We start from the raw sequence: 13,354 nt of genomic DNA, 5'->3' as shown, positions 1-13,354 counted from the left end.
TTTTAGTCTCTTTCTAATTAAGAACTCAACAGGAGCTACTAATAATATTGACAGGCTGAATATTTTCTATGTTGCTTGTTTGAATAACTTAATGATATATAGCAATAACTTTATAATTGATTTGAATAAATCTGTTGAATAGAAACAAGGTGCACTATTGTGATTGGCCTAGGCTTTATTTAAAGAAAGCAATTTAAAATAGATTCCATCACATACTTAATTTTAAATCCCCAGCTCAATTTTCTTTCTGTTTATATCAATCAGAAAGAATTGTTATTCTTGATAACATTAACAATGTTAATTATTAAATACATCCTATTACACTGTTTTTAATCCCCTCTCCCCAGAAGATAAGGGAATTTGAAAGACTATAGAAATTTATTTTAATTGTAAACAGATCTATACTATACATTTTATTTTCACAATGTTTTCCTCACATATCATCCCCACTATCAAATTAGTATAAAATATATAATCGTTTGGTAAATTAGACCAAAGACCTAAGTTGATCATTGTTTTGGAAGAATCTAAATTTCATCTCAGTGAAGACTAAATATGAAACATTTTGGGCAGTAGTAAGAGCAATATACTAGAGAACAAATTATGAAACCCTGTGAAAGGAAGAGAAAAAAACTCCTGAAATTTAGAAATATTTATTTTAGGTTTGCTAAACCTACTTAATCGTGCATAAGAACCAGAGGTATTATGACCTGACAGCTGGTAACTTTACAATAGAGCCTTCTCGTTCAGCTTGTGAGAAGTTTCATCATGAATACTTTGCTGACAAATTGTGAATTTAAAGCCACATTTCTAGTGTTAACAAGGTTCGAAATGTTTGATTATAAATTCCCAGGGTTAAAGATTTTAGAAATAATTTTATATACTCAGGCAAGGAGGAGAAAGCTATTTAAGATTGCACAGAACTATTTTGGAAAAAAGTAACAGTGGGAAATAGAAATTAATTTAATCATTTAGAAGATAATTGCCTTCTATAATTATGTTATGAAGACTTAATCTGTTAGAAATGTTTGGCTATTTAATATTTGTTAAATATAGTAATAGAACTCAAGTGATTTTTAATGTAACCCAAAGGATAGTTATATAAGTTCCATATATTATTGCTAATACTGTTTTAAACATGAATGAATATTACATTTTAGGACGTGGTATCAAAGTAATAGGAGAATGGCATTAGGTTTTTGTTTTTGTTTTTTGCGGTACGCGGGCCTCTCACTGCTGTGGCCTCTCCCGTTGCGGAGCACAGGCTCCGGACGCGCAGGCCCAGCGGCCACGGCCCACGGGCCCAGCTGCTCCGCGGCGCACGGGATCCTTCCGAACCGGGGCACGAACCCGCGCCCCCCGCATCGGCAGGCAGACTCCCAACCACTGCGCCACCAGGGGAGCCCTGGCATTAGGTTTTGAAAAATTATTTTGATAACTTGACAAATATGGAGGGTCTACTATATGAGATACTGTGCTAGATGCTATGGGGGCTAGAAATATAAGTAAGATATAGTCTTTTCACCCAAAGAGTAAAATATAGTAAGGGAGACCTGTACCCAAATAACTATTATGGTAAAGTGTGAATCTAATTCCTTATTTCCGACATCATGAAAAGTGATTGGAGATCCAATTTATGTATAAACATTTGTGTCCTCTAGTGTCCAATTAGGTTTTATTGACATGAAAGAGAATTATTTAAAAGCTAATATTTATAGAACTCCAACTTTCCTAAAATTGGATAATATATTTTCTAGTAGAAAAATAGAATTATAGAAACTTAAAATAATATTATGTTATCAAGGCTCTGGCTAACATTGAAGGAAATATATGTAAATATAATGCTGTTTGTTTTCAGTTTTGGTGTTTGATTTCTGGTATTGTCACCGAAGTGCTCATTTTCAGGAAAATCAGATTCTACAATAAATACACTGCTTAAAGTTCAATAAACTTGTGAAAACCTCTATAACCTCTGTAGTTTGAAAGTTAATAACTTATAAAGATGTCACACATCAAGTTAACATCCAGTTCTACTTCTTAACCTTTTTTTTTCCTTTGTAAGACAGCACTTTAGTTAGACATGATTTAATTAGATACAATTATTCTGTGGCTGGATGTTTATTAGATTTTCACTTACAGTATATTGACTCAGTATTGATTCACATTTGAAGAGTGAGGAATACAATAAGTTTTAAATATTACAGGTTTACAGGTTTTCTTACTGGTGTGAATATGGAGTCAAAAATCCAGTTTACATCTCTGCAGAGAGAAAAATTGTTATCCATATCTTTTTATTTTATACATATTTAACTAGAGATAATTTATTGTTAATTTTGTCAAGTTATCATGTGTTAAGTCCCATTTATTTTAAAATCCTAAGCAAAAAGTTCCAAGTTTGCCTTAAAAACGAGTGAAATTAAAGAACTGGATGATAATGCCTATATTTTTGCCTTATGAATTGTGCTGTATCATAAACCAGAGATGGTTTTGATTTTAACAGGATTTTGAAATTTTGTAGATGTAGAGTACTAATATCTGTACTCTCTTGCAAAGAATGTGATCTAGTTGTGGATTATGTTAATGTTTAAATGTTTTTGTATATGTATTTTACCTCTGAATATGTATCTTTTTAGCATCAGGGTTTTATTTTTGTTTACATAGTAAAGTGGCATTTAACTTGTTGAAGGTTGTATTCTTTTGTCTTTTATTTTTAAAGTTCTTTGTGTGTACTATTGTGGTAATGCTGTGTACTGAGTATGGTTAAATTTCATTTAATGTGAAATATTAAAAATAAATTTGAAAAACAAGGCTTTGTGTGTGTCCATTGTTGTGAATTGACCCAAGCTAACTTTGTCATGCTGAACTCTTAGGTTCTTTTAGGTAGATAGTGGCCACAGAAGTTGAGTTGGATTTGGGATAGCCACTCCTTTACACCCTGATTACCAGGTTATAATGAAAACATGTCTTAAACTAAATACTGCTGCACATTTAGACACTTATTAAAGAAACATTCATTAACAAAGCAGGCACAAAAGAGTTCAGTTGATAAGTTCATTGCAGTCCCAGCTTTTTATCTTTTTAGATTCTTGAACCAGCCTTATAAGAGGGGTTTACTTGAGGCAGACATGGCAACATTCTAGAGGTTTCTGTTATTTTTATGGCCAGCATCAGATAACCAATAGACCTCCTAAAGGAAGAGCTGTAAACCTAGGTACTATCTTTAAGGAAGTTGTGAACTACAGGCCTGAAAGGATTCTGATAACCTGTCCATACAAGGGTTGGAAATGTATTTGTAGACAGTCTACATATCTTGAAACTTTAATTTCACCAGTAAGAGCAACTTTTCGGTATCATGTTAGGCTACAAGCCACTATTTCCCAATAAATATCCCTGACATTTAGTATACTAATTAGCAAAACATTGGATACCGATCAAATTATGGATAAGAGATGTATTTGTAGCTGCCTTGAGAATGGGTTTCCTGGTTAGCATGCCAGCTAACCATCCCTCAGATGCATTCTTAATAAGGGCAACTCCTAGAGTTGAAGTAGAAACTTAACTTATATGCTGAAGTATTTAAAGTATTATAGATGACATATGTTAATACATGTTTTGAGAGTGCATATTAAAATATTGGATTTAGATTTCTTGACTGGATGCCTTTGAAGTTCTGCTTTTTAATTCTAAGACATGCACAGATAGCTCTTACATTACCCAGAAAATCTGTCAGCAGACAGTTATTAAGAGCTTAATATGTTTAAGACATGATGGAAGGTATAGAGGAGTAACAAGCCTTATCTTACAATCTGCTTGAGGAATGAAAAAGACACCTTGGTTGCTTTTTGGGGTTTTTTTTGTTTTGTTTTTTTCAGGGAGGGAGAATTGAAGAGATAATGCTACTCTAGCAGAGCTCTACTGGTGCCTCTCATGTTCTTTCTAAAATTACTAGATGCTTCTCTTGTTTGGGGCCGGTGCAGTAATGGAAGTAGTTTCAACTCAGTTTGGAAGACTGTGATGAGAGGATTGTAGGAATCACCAATAGACTCATAATGGGATACAAAAAGCTGTTCCAGGTGTCCGAACTCAAGGCTAGGAGTAAAATTGAGTTCTGTGTCAAGGTAGTATTGAAACAGTACACATGGGTTTTGATATGTCTTCCAGGCTTTTTTTTGAGGGGGGGGGGGGGTTGGGTCTTCGTTTCTGTGCGAGGGCTTTCTTTAGTTGCGGCGAGCGGGGGGGCACTCTTCATTGCGGGGGGCGGGCCTCTCACTGTAACGGCAACTCTTGTTGCGGAGCACAGGCTCCAGACGCGCAGGCTCAGTAGTTGTGGCTCACGGGCCCAGCCGCTCCGTGGCATGTGGGATCTTCCCAGACCAGGGCTCTAACCCCTGTCCCCTGCATTGGCAGGCAGATTCTCAACCACTGCGCCACCAGGGAAGCCCCTTTTTTCCCCCCTCTTTTTAATAGAAATGGAATCTGCATGTACCCATCACCCAGCTTCAACAATTAAGCACATTTTGTTAATCCTACTTTTCCTTATCTATTCACGCTTTTATTTTTTTTGGCTGAAATATTTTAGAGAGAATCCCAAACATGCAATATAATATGACTGGTAAATAATTGAGGCTGCATCTATAAGTGATAAGGACACTTAAAATTTTCATTCTGTAAGCTACACCAATATAATCACACTTAAAAATTGAATACTTTTATTTAGTATAGTCTGTATTCAAATTTCTCTTATTGTCTCAAAAATTTTTTTCTGTTGGTTGAGTCAGGATCTAAATAAGGTTTATACATTGCACTTGACTGTTACATCCCTAAGTCAATTTTAATCTCTACCAGTCACTGCCCTCCTCCCCCTTTTCATGCCATTTACTTGTTAGTAAATGTGATTGTTTGTCTAGTAGTTTGTCCCACATTCTAGATCTGGCAGATTGCTTTTTGTGTGTTTTGTTTGACTTACTGTCCTATTCTGCAAATGTTCTATAAACTAACTGATGGCTGCAGAGTCTTCATTAGATTCAGGGGTTTTTTTGTTTTGTTTTTGTTTTTTATTTTTTTGCAAGCATAGTTGATGCTGCATATACCTCCTATTGTATTGCATCTGAGGCATATTATGTCTGGTTATCTCACTTTCAGTGATGCTAACATTAACCATAGTTTGGGTTCAGTTGTCAACCTGATGCCTTCGTTATTAAGTTCCCCATCAAACTCTCACCAGATGGTTTTAGCAGCTATTAGTGACTACTGCTGGATCCATTATCATATTGAGTTGTAAAATAGTAGTTTTCTAACTCTGCCATTCCTTCTGCATTTATTAGCTGGAATTCTATAAAGGAAAGCATTTCCTCATCACTTATTTGGGTACCTTGAGACAAAGTCTATTAAGGAAAGGCTGGGGAAATTGTGTGATTCATTCCTTTCTCAATCTTTAATGAATTAGTGCCCTAAAAAACTCCAAAGGTGATCAAGTGTCACGAACTCATGATTTTTTTTAATATATTTGTTTGAATATATGTGTTTCAATCAACACATCTTAAGCCTGTGTATAAGATTAAGTTCCATTGAAAGCCTCCTTGCTTTTAAAGAATTATTTTCACATAATTTAAAATAAAGACAAACTTAACAGAGAAATTGTAAGAGTAATACAAAAAATTACTATATACCTTTCTCAAGGTACACCAGTTTTTGACATTTTGCCACACTTGTTTTATCATCCTTTCATCTTTTTCAAGCCATCTGAAAGTAGGTTGCATACATTGTCTTTTTATCCCTTAATACTTAAGCACATATGTCCTAAGAATAAGGATATTCAGTCTCTTATTAACCACAGTTCAGGTATCAAATTCAAGCATTGTTGTGTTTTGGCTTTTCCTTTTCCTTTTCTTCCTCAGATCTAGAATCTCTAAATGGTATTTAGAGGTCCCAAGGTTTTGCTTGTGTTTTCTGCTACTGAGTTGTCCTTGCTTGTAGGCTATTCAATAGGCAGAGTCAGGAAATGCCTCCTTTAAAATTTTACTTTTATTTTACTTAAATTCTTGGATTTTAATGGTTTTTTTCTTAGCTTGAAAATCTTGGTTTCTATCAACATTAACATAATTTAATTACCTATTTGATTTGTTTTACAACACACTTATAATGTTTTCAAAATAACAATACTGATATAAATAATAAGACCAATGAATGTAGTTGAGTCCTTTGTGACATTTTTTGTCCTTAGAATATATTTCACAAGGATCAAAAATAAAAACCACTGGTTTTAGAGTCAAATGAAGTAATATTTTTATTTGGTTAAAGCATAATTGATTCATGTACAGTGAGGCTATTTTAACTGAGGTTTTAATTTTTAGAAATATACTTTCTAATCTAATTTTATTTCTAAATTATATGGAATATTTACTTGACTACAAAGTTGAAACTATACGAGAAGATGCATACACGGAAGTTTTGTCTGCATTTCCATCTCTTTCACTCTGTTCATTTTTATTACTGTATAGGTAATCATTTTTATTAGATGCTTGTTCCATTATTTCATTTTGAAAAAATCCTTCCCCATTTCCTTACCAAAAAAATAGCATACTATAAAAACACTTTTTTCCACTTAAAATATTCTGGAGATTATGTCATGTTAATATATTGAGATAATTCTTAATCTTTTTTACAGTTACATAGTACCTCGCTGTGTAGATATACCATAGGACTTTTATCTAGTCTTGTGCTGATGGACATTTGGGTTGTTTTTAGACTTTTGCATTTACAAATAATGCCACAATGAATCGCCTTGTGCGTTTGTGTTTTGAGCACAGATTTTTAGAAGTGGAATTTCTGGGCTGTAGATGATATGCAATTTTCCTAGATCATGCCTGTTTTAGTTCAGGCTGTCATAGGCTAAATACCACAGACTGAGCAGAAATTTATTTCTCATAGTTCTAGAGGATGGAAGTCCAAGACCAGGGTGCCAGCATGATCAGGTTCTGGTGAGAGCTTCTTCAGGGTTGCAACCTGACAACTTCTCATATCCTTACATGAAAGAGAGTAGAGAGGGGGAGTAAGCTCTCTCATGACTTTTATAAGGACACTAATCCCATTAATGAGGGCTCCATCTTCATGACCTCATCTAATCATGATTACCTCCCAAAGAGCTCACCTAATACCAACACGGCAGCGGTGGGGGAGGGGGGGCAGGGGGTAGGGTTTCAGTATTTAAATGTCGAAGAAACACAAACCTCCCATCCATAACATTGCCCAATTCTCCCAAGACGTACCATTTTCCATTCCCATCAACAATAGAAAAGAGTACCTTATAGGCTGTTTTTATTAGTTCACCTACGCAGTGTTACCATTAACAGGTAACACTTGGGGGCTCCCCCGGGGCTTCCCCGGTGGTGCAGTGGTTAAGAATCTGCCTGCCAATGCAGGGGACACGGGTTAGAGCCCTGGTCTGGGAAGATTCCACATGCCGCAGACCAGCTAAGCCCATGCACAACTACTGAGCCTGCGCTCTAGAGCCCGCGAGCCACAACTACTGAAGCCCATGTGCCTAGAGCCCGTGCTCCTCAACAAGAGAAGCCACTGCAATGAGAAGCCCGCGCACCGCATCGAAGAGTATCCCCCGCTGGCCGCAACTAGAGAAAGCCCCCGCGCAGCAATGAAGACCCAACGCAGCCAAAAATAAATAAATAAAATAAATTTATACATTAAAAAAAAGGTAATACTTGGTCTCATGTTCTTTTTGGTTCAAATTATGTCTAATATTAAAATATAATTAAAGACATGAAAAGCTTCTTATTTTTAGAGTACATGAAAAGTGCCTTAAACCTTATTCTTATTGAGTAAGGCAGGATCTAAATAAGGATGAGCCAATCACTTTTGTTGTCCTGATTAGAAAGAAAGTATTGGAAAGGATATTCTTGTGTGTGCCCTGAGGACAGTTAGAGTTTAAGTAAGCAGGGGTCCTAGAATCTAATAAAGTAGGTGTTTCCAATGAATAGAGGACTATGTCTCAAAAAGTTTTAGAGCCAGATGGCAGATAAACTATTTTGGACTGTATCTGGTGGATAAACGATTTTGAGCAGGAACAAGGTATGATATTTCATTACTATTTAGTATCTAGGAAAATTTAAGCTATTCACTTTCCTCCAACATTTTTACTTTTGCTTTATTTGTTTTTGCTTTTCAAACTAATTCATGAATTTAACATTTTTTTTTTTACTTTTCTGATATTATAGTTTGTTCTGTGAGCTTATTTGCCACAGAAAAGAGCAACAATGGTTTTCAGTGTGAACTGAAAACTTTATTGTGAACTTGAAATCTTCACACAGAATTTATTCATCTCCTGCAGCAGCACTACTTATCTACTAATTTAATTTCTTAATAGAATATTGAGGACCTCCCTGGTGGTCCAGTGGCTTAGACTCCATACTCCCAATGCAGGGGGCCCGGGTCTGATCCCTGGTCAGGGAACTAGATCCCACATGCATGCTGCAACTAAGAGTTCGCATGCCTCAACTAAAAGATCCCTTATGCTGCAACTAAGAACCGGCGAGCTAAACAAATAAATAAATAAATATTTTTAAAAAATAGAATATTGAAAGAGGAGTCAACAGTAACTGTAGCGGGACTTCCCTGGTTGCACAGTGGTTAAGAATCCGCCTGCCAATTCAGGGGACACGGGTTCCAGCCCTGGTCTGGAAAGATCCCACATGCCACGGAGTAACTAAGCCCATGCGCTCTAGAGCCTATGCTCTAGAGCCTGCGAGCAACAACTACTGAAGCCCACGTGCCTAGAGACCATGCTCCGCAACAAGAGAAGCCACCTCAATGAGAAACCCGTGCACCGCAAGGAAGAGTAGCCCCCACTCGCAGCAACTAGAGAAAGCCCGCGCACAGCAACGAAGACCCAACACAGCCAAAACAAAAAACAAAAACAAAAACAACTGTAGCAAACACTTTCACAGTGCTTACTGTATGCTGGGCACTAAGTGCTATAATAATAATTCATCAAACCTTCACCGCAACCTTTTGAGATATATTCTATTATTATCTCCATTTTACAGTTAGCAAAGTTGGAACAGAAGAGTTAAGTAATAGGACCAAAGCCACACAACTAATGACAGAGTCCAAATTTGGACCCAGGCAATTTGGTTTCAGAGTCTAGGCATTTAACTGCCATACTCTTGCCCCTAATTGACATCAAGAAAATCAGTAGTCGAGAACTGATGGTAATAAAGAGAATCCAGTGGTAATGTGATCACGTAACACGATTCACCTCAAAAGTCTGAAATTCCATTATTTTTTTCCTAGGTGAAAAATGTCAATCCTGAATTAAGTCTTCTGGCATTTCCATAAACTCTCTAGGGACAGGAATTCCTAACCCTTTTCAAAGAAGAGCTGAAGAAAGCAGAGAGGAGGCCAGAAACATGAAGGTTGTGGAAGTGATGAAGAAATCCCAGAAGTCAATTTACAGGTATAATTTGAGCTGGGTTGTTGTTGGCAGAGAGCATAGTCAGCCTCACCAAAGACAACACCATTGTATGTTATCCCCAAGCTATGAGTGCTTATATTGTCGTAGAACTGAGGGAAAATTGAACTTGCCTTGCCCAAATTTTAAAGGCCAGAAAGTTCAGGAATAGGTCTTGCTCCATCCTGTACATTCTATACTGGGGAGCTTCTGCCACCTAGTGTTCATGTAGAAAATGGCAAGAGTTTGGAATCACCAACCCTGTCCCTCCACAAGTCCAGGAGTATTTAAAGAAGACTGGTCCCAATGGCTGTCTCATTTTTTTCTCAAGTTATCTTCCCTCCAATGAGAGTTAGAAAATATTTGATATTATTAATTCTTTGTGGAAGAAAGAATTAATAGAAAGAAAGAACTTCAGCTACAATAAATTTCTTTTAAAATTTGATGGGGTTTGAAATTTGTTTTATCTTTAATTTTAGGATTTATAGCTTTCTAATGGAAATTTAAAATGGTTAGGCTTTGTAGTTAGACATAGAGGCAATAATGAAGCAGACGGAAAGGGGACAGGGCACAACCTTTAAAAGAATGACATAGCCATTGGGACACAACAAAAACTGGTTGGAACCAACTAGGTCCAAGATGGCAGAAGATTCAGCTTCCAGTAGAACTTGAGCCTCATTATACATTCATTGTAATGTATTAGCATGCTAAATGACACACCCACAGGTGCCATGACTGTTCTGAGACCAACCATAAAAGGCCAAAAAGTGGGTGGTGGCCCAATTCCTGGAAATCTCCACCCTTTCTCCAAAATAGTTGGAATAATCCTCCCACTCATTAGCCTGTGAAATTATCCAGCTGATAAAAACTAACCACCCCTATTTTGGGGCCTCTTGCCTTCTGAGATGGCCCACATTCTGTCTGTGGAATGTGTTTCTCCCAAGACTGTTCTTGCCTTTTGAGATGGACCACATTCTATGGAATGTGTATCTCTCTAAATAAATCCACTTCTTACCTATCACTTTGTCTCTCACTGAATTCTTTTTGTGACAAAACATAAAAAACTTGAGCTTCATTAAGTCCTGAGACCTGGTGTGTGATTTCAATTAAAATGCAGTGGTTCAAGTCCCAATCTGAGTTGTGCAGTTTCAATTGCCTTTGAAATCACAAGTTGAACAATCTGTGGTCTCTTTCCTCCAAAACCTCCTCCAGGGATGCTAGGTAGCAACTGGGAAAGGACTGTTTCCAAGACCTCACAGCAGTTGTCTGTAGAACCGTCCCTCCTCTGTACTCAGAGCCTGAGGTGCTCACCCTGCCATAGTACTTCCCTCTGTACAGTCTCCATTGATTGACTCACCGTTCCCCCTTTTTAGACATGTGCATACCTCCAGGGCAGAAATCATTTCTAATTCTATTAGCAAGTAGTGGATATTAAGTATGTATTAAATGGATGCTGTAGAGAAAGTACGTCTGCTATTAACTTGTTCCAGCTTGTAGCCCTCAAATCAAGCTTAGCCTGCTTGGGCAAAGATTTCCCTAACCAGCTAACCATTTCATTTAAGCCCTAACCTGGTGTCTTCTTGACCTGAGCACAAATCAACTTTCCTGTGTTTCCTGCCTTCACTCCTCTTCTCCTTTCCTTCCTTCCCATATGTTGGGTATGCAGAACTATTTATCGTGCTGGTTTTCCCCCTCTTCACAAACTCTCTCAGCCAACTTTTCCCTACTCTACTCTTAAAGCAAGCTAATTATGCTCAGTGTACTTTGATTTTTCTTTGTTACACTCTCTGTTAGATTAACAGGGAAATATAAAAAGTCTATTTTGTTGTATCTGTTTGGGGACAGTCTATACCATCAGGGTCTTCTTGCTTCCCAACTCTGGCACCTGGGATACTAGTTTTGAAATGTAGGTAGAGGAACATAAAGGAATGACATCTTTCATAAAATAGAATAATGAGTTCTTGAAGATTTGAGAAAATAAAAGCATCTGAAGGCAAGTGTCCAGGTAGAAAGAAATGTCTGAACAGGTGGCCACTGCAGTTTTCTTCAGAGTCTCACTTTTCTATACACATTTTGTCAAGCTGCTTACTTCTATCACCGCTATGCTGGCCCCCAGGAGTATACACTTCTTTCTTCAAAGCCCGAACTCCTTGGTTCTTGGTTTTCTTCAAAGTACTGTGGAGCCATGGTGGACTTTTCAAAAAGTCTTTACCAGTATGAACCAATGATTATCATTGGGTGGAGAAATCGTGGATGATCATTTTCTTCTTTACAGTTTTTTTGGGTTTATTGATTTCTTACTGATTTATGTATTAGTTTTATAGTCATCTGAAAAATTAGACTTTACAAAATTCAAAGGGAAAACAAGCAAGTAATAAAAATATAGCTAAGCATACAAACAGCAGATTTCTAATTTTACCACACTGTTGTCTGCACACCTCATCGGCTCCCCAAGCTCTTGCTCCATACCACATCATTTTTGAGGGCCTTACCAGAGTAGCTCACTTTTTCATTTTCTGTGGTACTCCTTTTGACACCTTATAGACCTCATTGAGAAAACAATGGATGGACTGTGGAACTGATTGCTCTTTGAGTGTAAATAATTTTATATCCTCAGGTAGATATCAGCATATAAAGAAATCTTCTAGCTACAGAGGCCTCCCCACCAACTTCCTCAACTTCCCAGAAATAAAGTAAAAGCTTGTATTTCCTGAGATCAAATTAAATTTGAAGTTAAAGGCCATCCAGTTGACCAGACAGTGAACCCTGGGCCAGTTGGGTGGGTAGGAACCCTGTTTGTTAGTAAGGCATCAAGTGGTTAAAATGAACTTCAAAAGCTATGTGATCTTAACTTTTGATTTTAACAAAGGAAGGTGAGAAGAATATAAATGTTTGCTTAGGCTGGAGTTTAGTAGTAGTAATTGCAGTCATTTTTACATGAACTGTTTACCTTTCCTGCTTAGGTATAGTGCATTACAATTATTGTCAAATAATTAAATGTTATTAACTCATTTAATCATAAAACTAAACTGTTGATATATGCTCAATACGTACAGCTTTTTATGTGTCACAGTAGTCATCTGCTTATATAGCTTAGTTGTTTGCTCATACTCTTAAGAATGAAATAGAACCCAGGATTCACCCTAGTAAGCATGCCTGTGGTAGTGATCTTTGTTCCTCTTTCTCTTTGATTGGATCCGATCCAGTGACAATGCCTCAGATGTTAAGTCAACCCTAATAATGAAAAGCTACTTTGAAAGATAAATCTAAGATTATTTGTTAAGTTTTGGGTGGGGGGTGGGTAAAGCTTCTTTGGCTGAAGAGAGGTTGGAGACTTCTTAAATGTTGGACATTTCCCCTTAAATTTGCTTTATTTGTTCTTTTTCTCCCTTTGATTGAGGTGAGGGTTTTAAAATCATTTCTGCTCTTCCCATAGGTATAGTTGTGATTTGTGGCACTTTGATTAAAAACATATTCTGATTATTCCCTCGTATCTTTTGCCCATCCCCACCCCCAGCATTCCGATTTCTCTGTTTAAGGTTATAAAAAATTTTCCATACCCTCACCTTCACATTTTGTGATAATCTTGTTTACTTCATATTTTTTCATCCCTTTTCTACTCACTATTTGGTCAGCAGGGAATAATTTCTTCAATTACCACCATAACAGCAAAATACCTATTATCCTTAAATCCTAACCATCTGGGGTCCAGAAGCCATACTTAAATTTCATTACACATTAATTCCGTTACTGATATGATATGTAGAAAGAAATGTCTGAACAGGTGGCCACTGATATGGCCATTACTGATATGTAGCTAATGACCTCTGAAAAGGTCATTAGTAATAGAGAATCTAGGAGACTTGCCTGTACATGAAAGAGGTAGAAAAA

The sequence above is a fragment of the Neophocaena asiaeorientalis genome, unplaced genomic scaffold (assembly GCF_003031525.2).
Source record: "Neophocaena asiaeorientalis asiaeorientalis breed wild unplaced genomic scaffold, Neophocaena_asiaeorientalis_V1.1 scaffold107, whole genome shotgun sequence".
NCBI classification, from domain to species: Eukaryota; Metazoa; Chordata; class Mammalia; order Artiodactyla; family Phocoenidae; genus Neophocaena; species Neophocaena asiaeorientalis.
Note: the sequence above shows the minus strand (reverse complement) of the source record.